This window comes from Mastigoproctus giganteus, chromosome 1 (genome assembly GCF_048544385.1).
Source record: "Mastigoproctus giganteus isolate SK-2022 chromosome 1, ASM4854438v1, whole genome shotgun sequence".
In the NCBI taxonomy this organism is placed as follows: domain Eukaryota; kingdom Metazoa; phylum Arthropoda; class Arachnida; order Uropygi; family Thelyphonidae; genus Mastigoproctus; species Mastigoproctus giganteus.
The window spans coordinates 59,647,918-59,672,576 of NC_143575.1; positions in this window are offsets into that span (position 1 = coordinate 59,647,918).

The following is a 24,659-nucleotide window of genomic DNA, read 5'->3' on the forward strand; positions in this document are numbered from 1 at the left end:
AGGAATCTCAGAGAAAAATCCCTCTGGAATTCTCCTAAAAGACGTGTTTGGTGAAGATAAATCCTCTTCACATTCAGCAAAGAATCCTGTAGGTTTGTTTCTCTTCCATTTATTGATTCGATTTCTCTATGAAATTCATTGTCACATTTAGAGAGTAGAAGTTCGAGGTTTCAAGGCGTTATCAGTATGCAAGATGCTACTCACGTCAGGCGCACATGACCAGTGGACCACACCATTGGCAACTGAGTATACAGAAGCGAGCGGATGCACCTAAAAAAGTCTACAATATTTGTTTTCTTCTGTAATTTGGTCACACAAATACTGGTGATTCCAACTTTATGAATGCGCCCTGTATATAGGGCTACTTCAGTTCTCTTTTGTGCTTGAAGATTAATCGAAGGTCTATAGGATGACACCGCTGCCTCACACGCGACTTTTAATTTCCCTTAAACTTTGACGAAATGCCTCGATGAATTATTAACCGCACTGTGGACATGCATCTGATCGCGAGAAGCCTTTTGTGATCTAACGCATCGTGCACACATTAAATTTCGTCTTACCGCCTTACATCAACTGATTATCATTTTAAGAAGTGAATATCACTCCGCCTGTAATGATCGCTGGAAAAATCCCATTAGGGCAAGCCTGCAGCGCCAGACTACTATCAAATTAATAACACCCTTGCGTATAAAATAAAATTGCGCTACCGAAATTAATAATTTATAACCTTCCCTAAGTAGCTGTACATTCTTAACCAATGAGGAGAATAGCGCAGAAAAGCGTAAAGAACTATGGTTATTGAAAAATACTCATCTAGCCGGTTGGAAAGGTGATCGCTTAGGAATTTATAAAAAAATGAATTCCCATTTCAAGAAATATTCAATCTAAAAGATTTAGATATTTCTTAATTTTCTTGTATATATTAATATATAATAGATTTCAGGGACAATCTGGGGAATAATTGCGTGCAAAGGATCAATTTTATAAATAACACACTTAATTCTTCATAATAATTTTTGGTTCTGTATAACGATGTCGTAGTCAGAACATTGAAAAGGAAAGCATAAAGTTCTAATTGCATGAGTTAGAGTTACACAAATCTTAACAAAAATGTCTAAATTTATATTATTAATAGAATTGATTCCTTATTTAAAATTTCGTTGCTAAAATTTGAAATTTTTTTTTTATATTTAGCACATACACTTCTATTATACTCACAAAGAAGTATTATTTATAAAATTACTTTGCGTTTTATAGGTTATTTTTCTGTTAACAAAATTAACCAGAAATCGTATTAATTTCACTTTGTTTAACCAAATGTTTTCATGTTGTTTTAAAGAAACACTAGTTGATACACGTCCATCATTCAAGCAGTTCGGTTAATAATAATTCAAGATTTTTGGTATAGAATGCTAAAATAGTAATGAGAGGCACAGGCACACACGTATACTGTACTTTTCAGCATACATTCTGCGTTCTTTGGATTAGTGTGAAGTTTTTTCTAGTAAATATCTGTAATGGAATGATCTATAAATTCTATTTTACTCCAGAAGTTCATGGTATAACCGAATTTCTGAGTCACAATCAAGACGACTAGAGCCGAAAATTTTGTTATTTCTGTTCGGTGGGCTAGAGGAAGACGCTGTGCAGACTGTGAGCTTCACTATGTCGGATAAATCAGGCTTGATTTAAGGGTCTGTCAGCCACCTTATCTGCCATACAGCCCAGTGTCGCAGGCCAGTCAGCTAAAGGAGAAATATGGTTCTCAACGGAGAGCAATAGGCTTCTCGGACTGGACGAATCGGGTTACTACTAAAACAAATCACGTGACACGCTGGCTGTAAATCTGTGAAAGCTGTAAAAGAGGATTCGCAGGCGTCACCTGAAAGAATGCAAGTTATTCTCTATCTTTGCTTTTTGGGTGGGGTAAGAGCCCCAAAAGACAAGGAGACATTAATTTCTTCAGTGGCGTGGTAATGCATGTCCTGGGACTACAATACTCTCGCGTAATTAAAGTTTACTAGGGGGTTACTCCGTGAGCTTAATGGTAGAACAAACAAGAAATTCTAGTTCGGCCTTACGAAATAGATGTGATGATGAAAATAAAACAGTCAACACATAAAAATGTCTAATTCTAAAAATTGTGTGATCCTAACTGCAGATGAGCTACAGAGCAAATAAATATATGTAGTCTGTGTAACCAATCTAGCATTTTGATATTTTCAACGGAATGTAACGAACCCTACATTTCAAAGTATTCTTGAAGTCAGTTGTATTCAACAATTTCCACATCCTTGTTCATAAATGGCTCGAGAGTCGAATGTAAATGCTTTAAAATTCTATTGGCTTTCCAAAGACATAACGGATGGCCAGAATATAAAAGAAATTCAACTCACGTAATATAAACTGAAATAATATGAAGCAATTTACATTCCATGCTCATGCAAATGCAACTATTGCAGTACAACTGGGGACTGCCTTCTGCACACCCTTCTAAATCAGCTACTGTTTCCAAATATTCAGAAGTTTTATTAAAATAAATACGTTGCTTTGCTTTAAACGATAAAAATGAATAATTGTATTTTTGTATACATCTGATGTATACAAAATACAATTCGTAAGACGAGAGTATCTTACGTTGTCAATTTGCATCCTATATCTTTTTGTTTTTCTTGTGTCAAGCATTGTACTGTTATGTCTTAGAATTGCTGAGAAGAATTTGGAGAGCCTTTCGAAAAGTTTTTCAGAACAAAATAAAATCATGATCTTTGAACTAAATTTCAACAATCGAATTTGACAATTTTTCAATAACTTATTTGAACAACCGAATTTAATTAACGCTGGGAAGAATCAATGGATTGAGCTAAATGTTTTAGTAAACTATATTTCCCAATAGAAATTTGTTTTTTCTACGATTCTGTAGAGAAAATTTTAATTTCAAAATGTACCTTCCAACGATCCAGGTTATATTTTATAATAGTTAGAGGTAAATATTAATAGTAAATTAACTCATGAATTATTTTTTAAATGAATCCCGCTATAGTTCTCTTATGTTTGCTATTGCGCTTGGGTTACCAGTAAATTATTTTTCATGGTTGCCACGTTTGCATCCTATATCTTTTTTGTTTTTCTTGTGTCAAGCATTACACTCTTTATGTCTTAGAAATGCTGAGAAGAATTTGGAGAGCCTTTCGAAAAGTTTCAGAACAAATGGTCTTTGAAATTCAACAGAAGTTAATTTAATTAACTCTGGGAAGAATCAATAGATTGAGCTAAATGTTTTAGTAAACTATTTCCCATTTATTGAAATAAATTTATGATATATTTGGGTGTTTCAGCCCATGTTTGTTTATTTTTTTATTTCTCTTGTAAAATATACGAAGATTTCATTTAAAATGTTCTAATATTTTAAACACACAATTATAGAAATCAAATAAGTCTAACCCATAATCAGACTCATTTAACTCATAAAACTTGTATGTTTCATGGCAAATACGTAGATTATTGATAAGCTTGTTTGTAAGGAAGGTTTTGGCATACCGTAAACGTTTTCCATGGTGTGCTGATTCATATGCTGTTTTTATCGTGTATAACTGTCTTCTCAGCCTAATTTGCATATTATGCACACTTTAAAATACGGAATAATTGCTTGTGGAAATCTTACTCTTCCTGCCTCCCGAAATCGGCTAACTAAACCTCGACGTGTTTAACAGATAATGCGTTAATTTTATCTTCTACTGTTGTATTCAACTCAAGACTACGAACTGGTGTTCTCAAATGAATAGAGAATCCTTATGAAAGGGGAAGGTCTGTCGATAAACTCAGTACAGTGTCTAACATATTCGAACAGTAAAATAGTAATGTGCTAGTTTCAATCACTGACAGTGGCAAACAGGATTTCACGGCTGACATTTTCGAGTCAGCTTATTGTATGAATGTCCAGAAAATTCATTCAAGCTAGATATTTGAGGGATCAGCAGTGCAAAGTAGAAAATCCTGCAACGTTACTATAGTTTGAAAATCAAAATTTTGACATGAAATTAGTGTATCCATCTACCAAAACATGAAACGGTCGAAAGCATCGAATTCCTAAATCGACTGACTGAAGGTATGGCGTGATCTGTTCTGTTTATATATATATTCTTGTTGTGCTGTTTATGTTAAGCATCAAGGCAGCTAAGTGCCACGAGGCACTAGTATGTTGTGTCAATTTTAAAAGGGATCGTAATTTAAGGAGGAAATGAAATCGATGGGAAGAAAGAAATTCGGGCGTCCAAAAGAAAAATTGAGAATTAAACTGACCATTCTGAAGTGCTGATATAAATAAACTATCTTCCGACTGATTAAGTGAACATGACCTCAGGAAAACTGAGGAATTTGTATTCATAAATGAATTAAAAGCGCCTGTATCGTTAAAAGAGGGATATGATAGTTCAACGTGACTGAGAAACATCAAAACGACATTCTTATGCAAATTCCAACATCTCATGGATGTGATGAAAGCGAACTTGAAAAATACGCCATCAGTTTTTGTCCAGGTGAGTCGATTATACTGAATGATTCACAGCGATGTGGTATAATATGCAAGGATTTATACTTTGCCATATAAGTGACGAAGAATGTGTATAGAATGCAAAAAGAAGCGTTTAAGTAACTCCAGTTACAATATTTAAAAATAAAATAGTGAGAAATGGAACTGGTGTTTGCTGGTATATTTAAGAACTGTGTTTGTTTTCTATATATATATTATTTTCGAACAGTATAACAGACCTCCATTGTTTTACATGAATATTGTGACAGGAAGGTGTTAGAAATATATGAAAATACGGATTTGGAACAATTTTTTGAGGACAAACAGTCCATGATGACTTTTTACATTAAATAAAACACACCGCTAAGATTTATTGGAAAGATTGAGTATCGCGCAGTTCTCGCATCATAAGTTTGAGATACCAAACTATCTTTGGATGCAACTTTAAATTCCAAACATTTCTATATAGTGAAAGATTTGTAAATATAAACACTGAAGGAACAATCTCAAGCTGCAGAGCGATCTGCATTGAATTCATTTCTAAAATAAAAACAGAGAAAGACATTTGTTGGGTTCTGAACAAGGCGGGTCATCTCATCAACCAGAGTTTTTCAGTTGAAAAACCGGCCGTTTTTTTGATGTGTGGGATGAAAAAGTCAGAATAACTCACCGGTGGAGCCCTATACCCTTCGCCCAAGATCGACCTTTTTACTGCAGCTTCGATTGAAGAAATCTTTTTAAAATTCTTCCAGTATCCGACGGGATCCAGGCTCAGACCAATTAACAAGTGGGGGAACTAACTATATAATCGTGGTGGACATATACTAAGGGGATGAAGTGCATAATATTTGATGGGAAAATAATAAACATCTTTATTCGTATCAAAGTAAACATTCTAGTAATCTTCAAGCTATGTTACAGTAGAAATAAAAGCACACCGCATGATTATGGCCTCGTAAAAAGAATTTATAGAAAAATGCATTGATTTAATTAAATGTTTGTAGAAAAAGCATATCTATTTCTGTTCCAGTGCAATACATAATTACAAGCACAGAAAACAATGTTGATACGTTTAAAAGCAACAGTAAAACAGATGATAGTAAAACTGTAGTCTCCACACCACTATCCTCTAAGTAACAAATTACATTGCGAACGATTCTTTCTATTTCATATTATTATTATTATTATTATTATTAAAGCAAACGGGTTTAAATCCTAATTAACACTGTTGGTACTCTCATTATAATACAATCTGCCCCTTTATGGACATTTATGAATTATAAATCCTTTGGAATGCGAACCAGCGGTATCGTTTGTTCTTAAAGATCTGTAGAGTGAAGATAGTGATGTTTTCTTAAGAAATTGAGGAAAAGTGCGATCTTAACATAGGCAAAGACTTCGTATTGGATGATTTATACCGAGGTTTATACGCTAATAAAAATGTGATGACAGACGTCTTGATTAAAGATGTACTGGGCAGTAATCTTTGAAAAAGATGATTTATCGCACAATGAAAATGGATATATGCTATTAATAGAACGATGATTTATAGTCTGTCGAAAGTCTACTGGCCCGTGGTCAGCTAACGACTTAAAAAAAATGATAAATAAATATTTCATTAAGTGGAGTGTCATCTGCGAAAATAAATTGAAAGAATACGACATAAGAAGCTTACCTTTCATTCGAAGATTCTAAATCGATTTCGGAAACATCAAATGTGATAAAATTGTAGATGGGAAGCTTTTTTGTGGATTGAAGATCTCCATTCAATATTTTGGATCAATGTTTGTTTAGACGAGATCCTGGTCATGATTAATTCTTTAGGGACACGAGCCATACAGAAGAAAAACCAGTGTTCGCCCCCACCTCCATTATACATGACGGCAGTGATCCTGTAGCTTGGACGGTCATCAAAGGTGAGACCCAGCCCTATCACTGCTTTGTGTCCCATAAAAACCCGCCCCTTTCCGTTTGACTCATCATAGCCTTACAAAAGCTCAAGTCATTCCTACCTTCTCCCTCTGTTAATAAACACGATACACGTACCGATTGGCCAGGAATTAAAACTAAGTTTTAGGGCTTAACTGCCCTCTGACTACCTGTGGTCAGTGATGACCTGGGTCATCCTCTTACTCTGACGTTCAAGTAGACGTTTAGGGGCTGTAGTTGCTAATTGCAAGATTATTCAAGTATACCCTTTGTAATGATTGCCATTTACGTGAAAAGAAGGCAGGATGTGAATGAGGTAAGATACACTATTAGAATCGCATTATATGATTTTATATTAATACATTTGAAGACTTCCATACATTTTCTTTTCAACTTTTCCTTTGAGGACTGCCCTTTCGTTTTTAGCTGTGAATCTATTAAATCAGAACTTAAATAAGAATTAAACACTTTCCCAGAAATATGCATCTGGGATGGTTGTAAAGAAATTAATAATGTATAATTCGCAATCTTGTGAGTTGGAGGGTTTTTAAAAAGATCTTTTTCTAATGGAAAAAGATCTCATGCCCGCACGTCTACCTCACCTCGAATCGCACTTTTGGCTACAATCCACGCTTGTGTTTTGAAATGAGTAAGATGTAACAATAGATAAATAAAGTTTCCAGAAATATGGAAAAACTCATCCTGTAATTTTTGGTCTCAAAACATCTTACACGAGTATTTGTTCCTTAGTTTAATGATGGGGAAAATCTGAATATTGGAAAACAAATCCATGTTCCTAAACATGTTATAATCACTCTTATCTTATCTAAAAGACCAAGACCACATGCTGCTTTTTTATTTATGGTAACATCGCCAATAGTTGGAATAAAATATCTCGAAATAATTTTCCTGAATGCCTTCAAACGCAGTATTTATTGATCCCAAAACTTAGCGTACAGCACTGAAATGGGCTAATGAAAATTTCGTTCGTGAGACACACATAAAGAGGCATACGTCATAAGGCACATAATTGCTCTTAGAGGGTGTAGACCTGCCATATAGTCTGATGACGTATAGGCCATGATTCATCGAAAAACGTTCATTCATTCATATACGACCAATGAGAAGTCCATTCTCTGAATGATGCTAAACTGCTAAAACCTTCAAAACGTATCCATCAAAGTTGAAAGATTTCATGGTTAGTGTCCAAGTAGGTTGTAGTGTTTCTGTTGAGGGCAACCAAGTTTGGCATGTGGATGATCAGGAGGTCTTGATATGTTCTGTGAGTACAATTTTCTTTCACGAGCATGTGATCACATCGTTATTTTTCCTTTCTCTGCCGGTGATTGGGATACCTAAATAAATAAGAAAGCAAATTTAATATTAAATATCAAAATTACAATAGAATCACGTCTATTATTATATCAGTAAAATAATCAAAATCTAGAAAACCGAAGCGAAACTAAGTTTCGCTTAATCCTGATCCATCTTTGACTCTCAGTCCTCTTTTAAAGCTAATTCATTCATATATTTCTCAGGATCTTATTAGTTTCCTCTGGTAGAGAATTTTTAAACGCAAAAAATGAATTCCAAGAATAAAATAAGCTATTAATTATCGAAAGTAGTTCTCGTGAAGCTTTAAAATATTTAAGATTTCTTGTGTCTAAAAATAAAAAGGTTCTTAGCAATTTATAAACTGTTTGTGAAATAAAGAAGCATTTTAAAAAACTCAGTAGTGTGTGGATAAATATCGGAATACATTTAATACTTAGGTTTTGATGTTTTAGCAGTCTGTTTATTTGTATTGTTTATTCTATATTTATTATTTATTATTTATTTATTATTTATTTATTTATTATATTTATTTATTATTTATTATATGTTTATTCTGCTATCTAATTTAATTTTTCTAGCTCACTACAATATGTAATAATTTGTCCTTCTAAACTAAAAGAACTAATTCATGTTTATTCCTTATCTATCTCCTTTTTTTTAAGAAATGGCGCTTTTTTTAATATACAGCACTTCATATTCCTTCTGGGATTCAAATCATTTAATTATTCCGAAAAGAATTTAACTTCGTTTATGTAGAAACAGATTTTCTAGCTGGTGTGGATTGCTGTAATTGTATACAAACTCAATAAGTTATAAACTGTGGGGCAACCTTGAATGAGACACGTTGGAATTCTGAGATTTGGAACTTCCACTTAATGCTTCTTTTCGAAGATTCCATTCAAGAAAAGATTTGTTATAAAATGATACGAAATAAGTTTAATACTAATGTTTTCTTTTCATTTTAATTCCCCAATGCTGAAATATTTATCTTTTCTTTCAAATTATTTTTATACACTCTGATATTCCAATTTTTAGATACGATATTAGCTGTTCGTTATTTAAATGTTTAACTAAGGTTTGTGAAAGAATTTTCAATATTCGAGAAAATTCTTACCGACCATTGGTCTGCTTAGATATCAAGACATTTATTAGCAGGGTTTGATGAGTGGTTATCAAATTTTGCCAGTCTATTCAGGTTTGAAGTTAACTTAGGCTGATAGAACTAATTTCAACAATCTCCCAGATATTCACGTGGTATAATTCTCCTGCCATTTGTTTCACCATTGAAGTTAAGAAATTGAAAAAAAGAAGTGAGTAAAAATGGCATCTTACACGAGAAATTACATGAAAAAATTACTTCACATCTTACACGAATAAATCCTATTCTTTTAAAGTTAAGTCATTAAGTGAATGTTTTTACCAAGTATGTGTTTTTGCATTTAGTTTACCGAGTAAATACAACATTTCATTTGATCAACCATTCTTGTCTGCAGGGGCATTAAAATCGTCAATTTTGTTAATTTTCATCGTGTTAACATCAAAGAGACGAACTAAAGGAGGTTGTGTAGTTAAAACAATGCACAGTTTGTGGTTGAATGCATTATAAAGATGGTAACTAAATATAATTCTATATCTATGTTGTTTTATTCTGCTGTGCAATTAATTTAACTCAGCCAAAAGTTTTCTCTATCTTAACAATCGTGGAACGACTGAGTGTATCTGTCATTATTGGGATTATGATGATTATTTTAATTACTGGGATTATGATTGTTTTAATGAGCGTAATTTTAAGACCATGACTGAAACCGATGTCGATGTTAAAATTACAAATTTCAACTTGCGCTTTTATATTTTCAATATGAAATAGTTATGTTTAGTTCCCGCTGACTTTTTTAAAATTATTAATTGCAGTTAATACTATAATACAGCTGATTACTAAATGATACACCACATTGTAGAACTGTTATCCAAACCTTGTTTGAAGATTGTTTCAGTGCAATATTTTGAATCACAATTTTTAAAGTTTTTTGTTTATTCATCATACATATATTAAAATAGCAAGAGCATATTTAAGTAACTCATATCACTATCTGTTGGATTAAATGATCATGAAAAGTACAGATAAAAGAATTTTAAAACTTACTTCTAAGTTTGTTCAAAACACTGATCTTATTCAACCTGAGGCGCATTCTACTCGAAGCGTGACTGGTTTTTAAACCCAGATAAAATTGATTATAATTTCAATTGCTATTTAGGCAAGGACAATACAATTGCTGTTTATATACTGTGTCGTCCAAAAACACGTGACTGCTCCATAGCATATAAACCGCTATTCTATTCTATTGTCCATAAGACAGAGATAAAGGATAAACATAAACTGAAAATGAGTTAACTCGAAAAAGTAGCCCGTATGCTTGCTACAAGATTCATTATCTTCAAAGAAGTAATTATGTCAAACTCCTCAATCGAAAAATTATCGATGAAATTGAGCTTCAACGTTCAATTTAACAAGTTCTACTGATTAAGTTATGACTGGCATTTATACAAGTGGATTCCGTTAAAACTTAGAAATTCAGGCAATAGGTGCAGTATACTGGTAGTGACTCTTTCTGGAAATCGCGAAAATTCTTACAAGAATGGATGGACAGTGTAGAATTGAATTGTTTCAACTTAGCGGGTCCTTATTAAGCATGGAGAAACATTATGGGAATGGTAAACTTTGTAATAATACAATTTGTGTGTGTCTGATGAACGTGTGCGATAGAAATCCTGATTATATGTGACGAATTTTTGGGAATTAGTACCAAATGTTACTGCCTTATACGAAAGACAAAACATACTTTTCTGAGAATGTGCTAAAGCTTTTTTCTAATAAAAAATCAGAATTAAAAGAGGGGAGGTGGATAAAAATAAAACAAGAATAATTTGCAATTTTCTAAACAGGGAACAGATGGCCATTTTGTTGTCGAAGACGTACATAAAAGGAAAGGAAATCTATAAGGAATCAAGACTGTAGACATTCCTTCCTTTGTTTACAAGTTCACTGTGAAGGATGGGGTACACATGACACAAGTTAAGATATCTTCAGGGACGAAGTTCTAATATAGTATGGCAGCATGTCTAGTCTTTCTTTCCTATTTTTTTTTAAAGTTCTTGCCTTTTTGTCTTGCGTGTCGCCAAGAAACGTGCTTGCCGATTAGTCAGCTAGACTACCCACCAGCCGTACAAGAGCGTTCGTGACGAGGAGGTGGTCTCACCTCTCCGCTTTCTTTCGCGCTCATGTTGCTGCTAAGGATGTGCCCATCACTCAGTTGAGATACCCCCGTTTCAGATTAAGGAAAAGATGCAGGAACGTGACTGAAGTCTGAAACGAAAGTTGTCCTAGATTACAAGTATGGAAAAAGATAGGAGCGGCTGGATTAAAGAAGTTAGAACTTCTAAAGAAAGCTTGCGAAATCGGAGAAGAATCCCGAGTAATGTTCAGCCAGAAGTTTCATTTTTATTTATCACCAGAATCATATCTATGATAAGCGGGCCGAGTTTTCAACATTTACGTTATCAATGTTGTGCAAGTCTGTATCGTATACGTTAACGTTTATTTACATCCATGCACATACACCAATAAAAAAATTGGCAGCGCATCTTGGAATATCAAGGACTGGGACAACTTAAGGAGGTTTAGAATCTACTAAAATCACTAATTCTTTTGTTAATTTCGAATGTGGACAAATTTTACTACATTTCAGTTTTGAAAAACAAAACAAAATCACTGAGTTTCATAACAACCTTATAAAACAAAAGTGGTGTACTGAATGTAAGCGAAACACAAAGACGAATTGGTGGCTCATAATTATAAGCAATCTGTTGCGAGAACCTGTTATATATAACAAGTTCGCGCATGTAAATGATTACTTGTAATCTGCGCGCATTTGGAGCTGGTTGTGATTTATTATTTCTTGCCTTTCTTTATATACTGAGTGACTACCTTATTATAAACCCCTGGACCTAATAGCGAGTAGATTTCTACTTAGTATGCCACATGAAAGGTAAAAGCACCGCATGTATGCTGCGTATCCTACTATATAAGCCTCATTGAACTGATTAAAGGCGAAAAGGAATGCCTCTCTCAGTTGCAATGTTAAGGTGGAATGATCCAGCCAGCTACAATGAAGACTGCTTGCCATTTCTGTCTCGGGAATGATTTCAGGTTTGTTGGGGAACAGAAGAAATAAAATAGAACATTCAAACGTTACTTCTGCAATGAATCCAGTCCCACATGGAGATCTTTTGACTAGAAAGAACTTTCCATTTCTGATGAAGGAGAAGACCCAAAGGAAGATAAGATTATTAACGTTTTAATCAGTGTGGACAGGATACGGTGTGCAGGATTCCTTTTGCGTGTGCCCAGATATAAATGGACTAATAAACGAAATGGAGTGCAAATCACAAGCTGAAAAAATGCGATTGTTGATCTCTGAATAAGTTTAAAGGTAGTTGTATTAAATGGAAACCTAAATGCTTCTGTTTGAAGCAAAACTTACGAAAGTGTTTTCCAAATATTACTACTTCTCTGCTTGTTAGATAGTCCATCAAAGATTAAGTTGTCAAGAGTTTTCTAGTGTGGGGAGAGTTGTTTCCTGCGAAGGTAATGTCAAATATGCGCCACTGGGAGTGAGATCGCAGGCTTTACTTCGGAGCGAGCATTTCCTATGTGGTACAACAGTCTGGGCTTCATGACAAGTTCAGTGAAAGCTTTGAATAAAGAAAGTAATGGTTTTAACTGTTTAAAGGAAAATTTTCAGAAATGAAGTGATGAAAAACTCAAAGAAGAAATTTTGTTGGACTTAAAAACAAAACAAACTAACGCCCGATAGCAGTTTCGAACAAAAACCAAATCCCATTTGAGTTAGATGCTTGGCAGTCACTTAAAACTGGGAACAAATAATGGAAGAACTGTAGAATAACTATGAAAATTTTGCTGGCCTGAAGCAAAAAATGTTGCTTAAAATATACTTTTTACCTTCGTATTTGGTTGCTTTTCCCGTTAATTTGGGCACTGTTAGTGATAAACCAGGTGAAAGGATCCACTAGAATACAAATAAGACGAAACTAACGCCATTATGGAAGGTGAAATCCAGCCATTTTTCATGATCCGTGCAGCAATTTCAGTCAAAACGGTAGCTTATTTTATATATGTTGAAAACTAAAACTGAACTTGTTTTATAAAATCTGACGCAACACTCAAAACCTGTGATTTGAATACACGATATTTTATTAGCAATTAGCACAAGCACTGTAAATAAAAAAAAATAGCTTTGTTTGCAATTCGATCTAATAATAGACTAAATTGCTATTACGTTGAATAATTTTCTTTTTTATGCGTCAATGGATTGTGTTTATAAAACGATCAAGGACACTCTAATTTGCGTATGTACAAATTTTTTATATCCGTAAAATAACGTCATCTGTCTGGACTGAAAGTGGAAAAGCAATCTGCACCTGACAACTTTTTTTTTCCCCCGGTTTTTGTCATTAAGGGCTGGATCATGTACAAGAATTTCCTTTAAACATAACTCTGAAATACGTGACACCTGATATTAGTCTCTTAGCTATTTAAGAATGCAGAATATTTTAATTACACGATATTCTGGGAGGTGCCGCGCCAACGGTTCTAAAGCACTTCGGTCATTACGGCAAAAACTAAGCCTAATACTTGCGCAGAGTAACAGCGTTCCAACTCGGATGTTTTTTCTCAGCATTGAAATGTCCGCGATTCAGTTATCCAAAGCTTAAAGCATTCTAAATAGTCGAACAAAAGGAAAAACAAATGATACTGAGAGATCTCGATTTTTGAAAATGTTTAAACAATCTGATGTTGTACATCAAATTATCAATACTGATTACTACAGCTCTTGAGTTAAATTTCGCGGTGGATAAGTACATTAAATTTACAACTGACGCATTTGAGTTGTTTAATTCTTTCTAAACTACGAAATTAAGCTGTTTCATAATCAGGTGTAGATGCAATAGTCTAAAATCCACAAGATCATAAACTTGCATACTTTCTTTCGAAATTGGTATCATACCGTATATAATAGGCTGCTTGTTTATTTACTTTATTCTAATATTGTATGATTATGTGCACTGGATTAATTTATTTTAATGCGCTTACAATCCCTTCCCCCCAACACCTATTCCATTCTCCGTATATTTTATTATGGCTGAATTTATGATTGATCAAAATGTTTTCTATAAAAAGATGTTTTATTATTTATTCTGCACGTTAAGATAGCTGTCAATGCTAATAATATTTCGTTTTAATAAAGCTTTCTAACATAATTTTTATCCACCAATAACTTTATTATGGATTCACAAGAATTTGCAAATAATTTATTTACATTGTACACACGTATTATGAAACTTCCAGAAATTTTCATTTCCTGTCCTTTTCTGTATATTGTACACTTTTATATTAAATTGTTAGAAATTATTTACATTCATTTTCTCTACAGTGTACACACTCACATTTATAAAAAGTTAGAAATTTACATTTCCTGTTTCTCTGTACAATGTACACCCACATTATAAAAAGTTAAAAGAAATGAATAAGAACAAAAAACAAATTTTCATTTTGCGAACTAAATATAGTTATTAATACCTTTTGTGTTAATTTACTTTATTCTAAAAGTTCAACTAAGAAATGTGATTATTATGAAAATTTATATTAAAATAGTTATTTTAGTAATTTATTTAAGAAATAGAAGAAAACAGACAAATTTCAGTTATGTAATACCGTAGTAAGAATTTAATTTTTAAAATACACCGTTTGTTTTTTAGTCAGAGGAAAATATATCATAAATATTTCAAGCATTTTAATCTGTATTTTGCACAGAGTACAGTAAATTGCACGATGAATTAATCATAAGGTAATTTCATGATCGATTTGCAAATTGTAAACATCTTCATTTTGTTGTGATGTGGAATTTAAGATATAGTTTTCTTAACTACTTTATTATCATCTCTACATTTTTTGATACAAAAATGTATAGAAGTATGACTAAACCGATGGGCAGTCTCAAAGTACAGTTGTACACGCCGCTTGAAATCGCACAATCCATGAATTGTGACATTTGGAGGAGTTTCAGGAATATTGTAAACTTCTCTGACTCTTCAGTTTTATTCTGTACTTTCTACAGATTACTGTTGATGGGTGCACCGATGATTAATCTACTAAATATCGTCATAATTATCAAATCTGTATCTCTTTGACCACGCAGAGTTTAAACAGAAGTTATTTATACAAGATGTTTATTGAAAACGGGAGAGCATATTGTTTGTTCGATGAAGTCCTAGGAGATTTCTTGTTTATTAATCTCCCTTATGAGGACTGGACTGGATTATTAATAGCTTTTATATTCATTTGTTTTTATCTTCACGATATTCTGAAATGTCACGCGGTTAGGGCTAACGATTGATAATTTTAGAGAATACACTGGTGCATTTTACTCGAATATTCCCTATTATGATTAGCCATATGGTGCAAGGAGGCTTATGGTTTATGGCTAATAATAGGGAATATTCGTGTAAAATGCACCAGTGTATTCTCAAATTCTCTAGAATTATCAATCGTTAGCCCTAACCGCGTCTGCGTTACGATTTCAGAATATCGTGAAGATAAAAACAAATGAATATAAAGCTACTAATAACCCAGTTCAGTCCTCATAAGGGAGATTAATAAACAAGAAATGTCATAGGACTTAATCGAACAAACACAATATCCTCTCCCGTTTTCAATAAACATCTTGTATAAATAACTAGCATAGGATTAGAGTATATGGTAGTTAGAACGTATTATAATGTTAAAAGAATTTTATTAATAGGATTTGTTTAATGGAATTGAGTATTTTTATGGTGAAATGTGTTGAGTCTGTCCTTGTAATTGAACTAAAGACTTATTTCAGTGTTTAGTTTAGACTGTTATTACAGCTTCTTCAAGCAACAGTTGTGAACAGAGAATATTATCAAATTCTCAAAAAGACTAGAATATTCTCCAGATTTATCTATCTTTAACTGTGCCAAAGTAGTAATAACGGAAATTGAAACAGTTCATTTAGGTTTAACGTATTAAATTGTATTGCCGAATGAGACATATTTCATCGTTTTTGTTTTGTTTTTTACTCTTTTCTAGTACATAGATAGTAAATTTTAATTTGTTTTCTTTCTTATTTTGTTTTTGAAAGCTTGGCCCAGGATAATGCTTAAAAAGTGTGTTCGATCATAGCCTTGTCGAGCTTAGAGGATTATAGAAGAACATTGCTGACGTCAGATTGTTCCATCATGCATTCGTACAGTATTATGAAACCTATATTTCCAAAAGTAAAACGAGAACATATACACGTCGACATTTTTATGTCAATCTGTTATTTGCTGTTAGAGATCGCAAAGTCATTGTGAGTAATGGATGATCCAAAGTGTTAATATTCCCTTGGCATGTCGAAGTGATATCTGATAAAGAAACAACTTATCAAGTGTTTATATGTTCATCCGATACTGTTTATACATAAAGGACCTTTCAAGTTTCTATTCTCACACATCTAATGAGTTTATTCGATCCACGTCTATTGCCATGTACTCCAAGAAGACGGCTACTTGGAGAAAACAGTTTTTTAAAGATACTGTAGTGGTTATCTGAAGGAAGTATCTGTTTGAGCAATGCGAAAGCGCTCGCCTAACATATAAGCAGAACTCCAAACACATAAGCCGCTTGTTTATAAATAGCGATTTGGATATCATAATCAGGGTGGTCCACACCATAACAGCAAGAAATATAAACACAGTTATCACTGCGTCCATGTTTATTACTGACTACCTTGAAAGTGTTGGGAGGTTTTTGCGGGGGGGATTCAAGCTCGAGAGAGAGGAGGCCTCCGTAGAATTTCGAAGTTGTTTCCAGTGATGTTGACATGATTAGTTTCTAACGGTAATCGATAAATATTAGTTACCTGAGGTTTCTTACTCTATTTCCTCGATGAATATATTTGCCAACACGACATACAGTGGGAATTTTGTAGTACTGAGTCCGATTTCAAGCCAGCTGCTGTGAAACGAGGTGACTTAAAGAAACATTCAGGAAATATTTTATGCTTGTAGACTGGTGTCTGTCTAAAAAAAAATTGTAATGGAGCTGGTATGGGTCGTAAAGCTGGATGCATAGATGATTGTGATTCCCGGTCTGGTGTATGTACCTATGTGATAGTTTCATTTTATGTGTGTATTTTTCCTTATCTAAAGTAGCCGAGAAGTTGCAAATGGCTTGTTTATAGAAAGGGAGAACCCATAAACATCTATTTCACTTAAAAGTATATTTAAAAAATATTGTCGATAAAGGTAAAAAATTGAAAATGTCCTTTTTCAGATACCATCGTAGGCGCACACACAGTCAGACAGATAAATGGAAAGAAAGAGCTAAAGAAATCAAGGCGGTTTTACCATGATGCAATATGATGTTCAACGTCTACTTTGTATAACAAAAGACTTTAATTTGATATAGATGTTGAATCTGTAAAGGTACATCTTAAAATACGCTTCCGGTTCATGCAATAAGTACGAATAATATTCCAGGTACTTGATTGAAAGGGAAAATAAGACTTTTCACTTCTATGAATGCGATCTGTAGATTGTTTTTATATTTATTAAATAACAGAAATAATAGAAAATTTATGAATACTTTTAAGTTGAATAAGACAAACACGTTGAATTAGTCTGAGACTAATTCAACGTGTTTGTCTTCAATGTTTTAAAGAAGTGTCAGTGTGTCTCACGTATTCTAGAATGGGACTGTCCACATTTTTGTTTTTTATTTCACGACAAACTCGTATTACAGTTACATAAATTATGACTACCAGATGGTCGTGTGTAGCTCGCGAGAGTTACTAGAAATGTTTTATAAGTTCATACACATAAAATCGAAAGTAATATATTGCTTATGATTTTATTATTGTGGACGAGTGCCTAAGGTACATTCTCTTCCCTTTTTGGGCATTGGCCAGACCTTGTCATGTCTTTTAAAACGTTGATAAGATGTACAGAATTTCATATCTGAAACGGCGAAAAATGTATGGATATGGGAGGGAATATATTCGTACATATGTGTGATATGCATCACATTTTTACCATATGGTTCTTTGGCAGTGAATAAAAGCGGTATCTTGACCCAATTTCAAATAATATTCCACTGTGATGTGTATCTATAGCAGACCTTTAAGTCAGTGTCAGATTTTTGTCAATATGATGACAATAATTTTAGTATTAATTTTGTTTACTTACATTAGTTCGAATCAAATTTTAAGCAAAGTGATTACAACCCTGAAGACACCAGTGAGTAACAATTCTGAAGTCAGCAGACGTCTTTTTCCCCTAATTTAAAGACGTCACATCAAGGTCTAGTCCTTTGCATCCTTTGTGATGCAGTTCCTTCAGTTATGATTATTATACAGTTACAATTATTATTCGTTTTGTCCTTTTTTTTTCCGGAGGATTTTGCGGATGTGTCAATTATTCATGCCTTTCTGACCACATTTTGGTGCAACTGATTATTAGGTTGCATCGTTTCGAAGATGGCGTGACTGTATATAAATTTGGTTTCCTTATGATGCTTGTTACGCTCAAAGACGGTAATCAGCTGTCGATACCAGATGCCCCGAAATTATGGGATAAAGGAAGTGGTGATGATTATAGTAAGAATTCTTGTCCCAGATTTTGCTGGACTGTCCACAACAGGTTTTGGCTACCAACCAGAAACTTATAAGGCACCGCACTTAGTTGAACAAGAAGAGTTGAATGACTTAAATTGTGATTTAAGCTTATCTAAAGAACAAGCAGAACTCCTAGGTTCTAGATTACAACAGTAGAAGTTTGAAGCAGGAACTAAAAGAAAATGTCGCAAATTGTTTCCAAACTATTTCATTGCGGAATATTTTCTTTCTGTAAAGATATTAGTGGTGGTTGTTGTAGTAGAGTTTTTAGGAGCATCGGCGACTAAGGTGATATTGCTCCGTGTAAAACTGAAAGGAATTTTTACTGATCCTCAAATAAAGGAACTTCAAAGATAACGTATTTGAAACAAAGCTACAGGAAACTGAACTATAGCTTGGCGATCGTTTTGTGCATGGATTTCTTAGAAGAAGGAAAGAAGATATTTATGAATCCATGGTGTCAACTTTACTGCAATGTTATCAATATATTGTCTTTAGAATGTCTGATTTTTCTTCATTCCCATCTCTGTGTTTTTTTAATCAATTTGGAAGATGTAAATGATGAGCAATAGTAATCTTCAACAGGCCATAGCTACGATTGAAAAACGGTAGCTGAGATATGCGAGATTACTGCTGGATTCCCAAGAGGAAAAGCAAAATGGATTATAATAAAATCATCTGAGTTGCAAATATTTCAGAGGAATATAATATATTATAATGTTTGATTATATGAAAAAGACTTATTTTAACATGTATGATATTTGAAATTCGTCGTTGATTAAAAAGTTGTGTAAGGTAAGTTTTTAAGTTTCACATCCTTTCGCTAATATAAATCGAAGATTCAATTCCAAATAAATCATTATAATATAAATAATAAAACTTGCTTACCTCCAAGCGTCCTTTTAATTTTTTTTTTGACTTATTGACCGTAGAACTGGTGATCTTCACATTTTTTCTTGCTTCTGTCCGCATTTAAGCTATCACATACTAAAATGTAATGAAATCAAATAGATAATTTGATTAGAAGTTTTAAATATTGTTATTTAGCATTTTGAGACTGGCATTTTGAAATAATCGCTAGCCATATTGATAACTACTGAACTTTATTTTCTTCTCTTAAAAAAAAAAAAAAAAAAAAAAAATCTCTTATGAAATACCGATGATTTTAAAACAATCTTAGACTTTTTTTAAATTTTATTAATAAAGCATAGAGTATTTTATTCTACTAAACTTACAACTTGAAATAAACTTCGCAGTGAGTTGCCTCGGTATTGTACTATCAACAAACAGTGCTTTTATATTTGAAAATATTGTACCGCTGCTCTTGCAGCTGTTTCGGCTGGTATCTTCAGTGCAAGGAAAATCAAAGATTATTCTAATATAAACTCGCATTTTCTAAGTAATTTCCGTTCTTGTACTATTTATATTTTTAAATATTTTGTGTATTGACTGCTACACACCATAAATGAGTAAACTATGTCGCGGTAATATAAAACATGATTCTACAATATAAATTGAAAGAAAAGTTAAGACTTGTCTCTTGGATCATGGGATGATGGAGACTATAGAATTTTTATAGTTCATATTGGTAGTATTTGATTCTTGCATTGAGCAAATAAGCATGAATTATCAAGGATAGCTAGGCTGTTTATAAGCTATTGGACAACGTGACAAAATATTCGCCTTTTGGTTACGAAGATGTGCTGAACTTTTCACTTATGAGATAAGAGGATTCAGTTAGTGGCGTAACTAGGATGGGGTACGTGTCCTGGGCGCCATCAACCCTAGTTACGCCACTAGATTCAGGTGCTAAAATGGGTATAATACTTTCAGAAATAAAACAATGAAGCAGCGTGATTGTCTCAGATTAATTCGGTATCTTTCGGATACTAAAATATGTAGCTCTTAATTTGAGATAATATTTACTGATTCAATGAAGTGAGCAAAATCTTTCCGTAGTTTGTTTGAAAATTTTCTTTAGGTTTACTTTATTCGGTTAAGAAACTTTCCAAGGGAACTACGAAAATAAGTTTACATTCCAAGCAGTAACTTCTACAGTTGTTATGAATATATCGAACTGTGACGGGGGTGAATACACGTTTTAGGAATACAGACAATGAGCGCAGTCTTGTCCAGAACTTGTCTATGACAAGTTCCGGACAGCTGCGGTTCTGCACCCATTTCCAGATATGAAGATTTGAATATCAAATTTATTTCTCGTGATGGGAAAGCTACGGGTCAGGGTTTTATTTAAAACTAAATCGTCTTCGGGATGAAAAATTACTACACATCTATAGACTAGAGTTTGAGATAAACCACTTTGTCCACATTTACCCGAGTATTTTCAGTAAAAAATAAATTGGGCTAATCTTGATTTGGTTTGTTGCTGGAACGCTCTAGTGGTACAATCCATAGAACAGTACATTTGACTCTATTTCTTGATTCTTGTCGAATTCTGTTCTATTCTCAATCAATTCCGGAACATAGTGTTGCATGTGCTGACATTATGTTGTATCACAATATTAATCCCACAATAATCTAAATTTTCACAAAACTCATACGGGGACTTGTTGTTTTCCTACATAAACCGTATAAGAAATATTCCACGTACTTTGGAGCCTGTGTTCTGCTCTTACACGATTCTGTGATGATGCCAGTTTCTCTTTCGTAATCTAAGGACTGTGTATATAACCGTACCTTGTTCAACGTATGCAAACATGGCTCTGTTTCCTGGTTTCAATACCAGGGCAGGATTTCGTCGAAATTAAATCATAAACGCAAATAAACTTAATCTTGTAAGTTTAATCATTCATAAACGTTAATGTTCTTTAAAGCTGGCCTGAATTCGAGGTTGAATTTCACCTACCTACTACTATATCTCCATAATAGAGAAAAATTCGATGTCGAAATTTGTTGTCCTTTTAACAGCCTTATTAAACAATCCTGGCTATTGATTATTTTCTGTTTCTTGGCCTCCTTTTCACGTTCATTTTATTACTCCACCGAAAATGACAGCGCCTGCCTGATCTTTTTGTATTAATGGGCTTTGATCGTAACTCAGACTGGAGGCATCTCGCATCTCATCATCCTATAACTTGGCCCAGTAAGCGAAGGTAGTAGAGTCGGTATTGTAAGTTAAGTGTCCATTCCCAAGTGGGACCAGGTCTAAGAGCCAGCGAGAGAAGAGAGCATCGAAGCACGGACTATAAGTAAATGTGACCATCTCGCTGTGTTACAGGGTTATAAGCAAAGTTCCCCATCTATAGAAAGGAAGTGGCCGTGCCGGATAAATGGATGATTTAGAGCGGCACTTGGGTAGGCGAGTGGCATTTTGCCGCTAGTTCGGCTGCCTGCACCTTACATTTCATTATTGCTATTAATGAGGGAGGAAGTGAAAGAATGGTTGCATGAACCCAAGTGCGAATGCAAGAGCACACAGGAATTAATGGCGACATCCAGCCTGTCCATAACATTGATGTATGACATACCTGGTGGCCGTCGCTGCTCGTGACTACTAGTTTTATGTTTTTTAAGCAGTCCGAATGCTAAGCTTTATGATGAGAGTTTATCATTTATGGCCCATATAACCACACTTAACCAACTGCTAGTGTCGCAATATGACGACACTGCACTCTTAACTAGGCGACATCCTCGCTGCACGGTCACTTTCAGTCAAACGTTTGTCTGTATGAGTTGCTTGCATGTCGGTCAACTGAGATCGGCTGTGGCGGTATGGGTGCGGCACTACTTCATGAACCAGATACACGCAGGATGAGCGCTTTACTCGTTTACTACAGGTAGGCCATCGCTTGCATGTTTGTGGTGTTTGTTCGATGCTTTCTGCTATAGCGATCAAACTTTTTCTCTGATTTTTTTCCAAACAACTTTCTTGTGCTGATTATTTAGGGAAAAAGTCAGAAATATGAAGTTTTCTATCGCACTTGGTGATAATCTGCGTTTTACTGATGATGAACGTATTTTGACTTAAAGAATTTGTTTAAAAATTAAATTAAAATTTCTATTTATACTCCGGCACGACAACCAAGTCAGAGTTTGCAATAAATCACCAATAAAAATATTTATTATTTAGTAGTCACGGACTTGAACCCCGGTCCACTCAAGGAACGCGTGCTATGCACTCTCGCTCCTGACCACTGGGCTAGGTCAGGACTTTTATTTGTATAGTTTCTTAAGATGACAATAATAACACATGCGAATATATATATTTTAGTTTACAAAAACAGAAACAATAAACTGAATTGTTATATTATATTAAAAATACCAAAATAAATCTTATAGTGAAAAGTTAACTTATTTTTCAAATGGTAGTGGAATGATTTGGTAGAGTATCCTTGTCTTTGATTGAAACAAACTTCTGGATCCTGAAATGAAATAATAATCGTAATTAACTGGCTGGCAAGAATTTTCTGAAAATGGAATTTGGATTATATAAAAAGATAACTCCAATTTTTAAAATAAAATTGTAATTTATAACTTTTTTTGTTTATTGTTGTTTTTACATTTTGTAATTTTACTTAATACGTTAACACCACTTGTATAATACATGCTTGTGTTTTTTGCCAGGATCAATAGGAATAGATTATACCATTGGTCGGCAAAGAAATATTTTCTTGTATATTTGACGTTGCTGAATTCAAATATGGCAACCATATTGCTGTTACACCCACCAATTTTAAGGGAGAAGGGATTAAAGTCAAAATCTAAGTTTCTAGTAAAAATATTTCATATATTTTAAGAAATTGTTACATACAGTACTAAATATTGAACAATGGCTCTATTAACCTTGTTCTATTTACAAAAATGTTTATCTGATAGCAAAACAGTTTTGACTTTCGTGTTTTGCCTTTTATAATCGTCCATTGGTGTCTCCTGTACGAGATTCCAACGTATCTTTTTTTTTCATTTGAAAAATACCTTGGTGAAATCTTCCACCGTGTTCATGGGAGACCGCTTCCAAGTTTTCAGGAAAAAAGTCTAAATGGGCATGTAGGAAATGTAGCTTTAACGACATGTCTTGGTTTTCGGTCATTAACTTACAATATTTGAAAATCTGAGGGTGATGAGAACGTTTTAAGAACATGAGTTTTTGAACATATTTCCTAAGACATGTCGAAATTTATGCCGACCATTATTATCAATGCGTTGTAGTTATGAATACTTTTTTTAATCCATAAACATGTTTATTTTGATGGGTTAGGCATTGAGAACATCTTAATAAAAAGATTGGCCGTCTTTAAACTGTTTTTATATATTTATACTAGTATTTTAGCTGAATATTTTGTAGATATTAAGATTATATAAACAATAACGTGATAATTTATTCGCCAAAACAAAGGATTCGTATCAGAAGTAATGGGCAAATGAAGTGAAAATTACGAATGTTATTATAAAAGAAATATTTGCTATATATTACTAGGATTGTCCGGGGCATAAATTGCAGGACGCATAGCTTGTAATCAAACATAAGAAGCATTAATTGATATTTGCTGTTTTCATTGGGAAGTGAATGAAGTTTATGCTGCTTGGTTTGTCGTTCCACATAAAGCGGTCAGAGAACCATAGCGGGTGTTCGATAGGGCATTGCTCCGAAGGGTAATTAATACACGCCCCCAGACTTAGCAACGTCACTAGTGGAGTTTCTGTTGCATAACAGAATATAAATAGACAAAAGATAAATTGCAAGTTAGTGATATATACTTTGTAAAGGATATTTCTTCAACGACGTTCATCCTGGACTTCAACAGATGAGTCTGAAATATTTATTGTGTAATTTGCATGCTTGTGGATCGTACAGTTTTCATGTCTGGTACGAATCCCTCCTAATTCATTGATAAGGACCAAGTGTACAGAGAGGAAGTGTATAAGGCGAGAATGCGGCCATTTATTTCATAATACCATGACAAAAGAAAACGATATGGCATTTATGTGATTATCCAACTTGGATAACTTCTATTTAAAACTATAGATTCCTCAAAGCTGATCTTGGCGTGATATGGAGGGTTCATAAATCGCCTTTTAAGCGTTTGAAAATGGAAAGATTTTCATCAGCAATCTATGGATTACTCTTTTTAAATTTTCGCTATGGACAG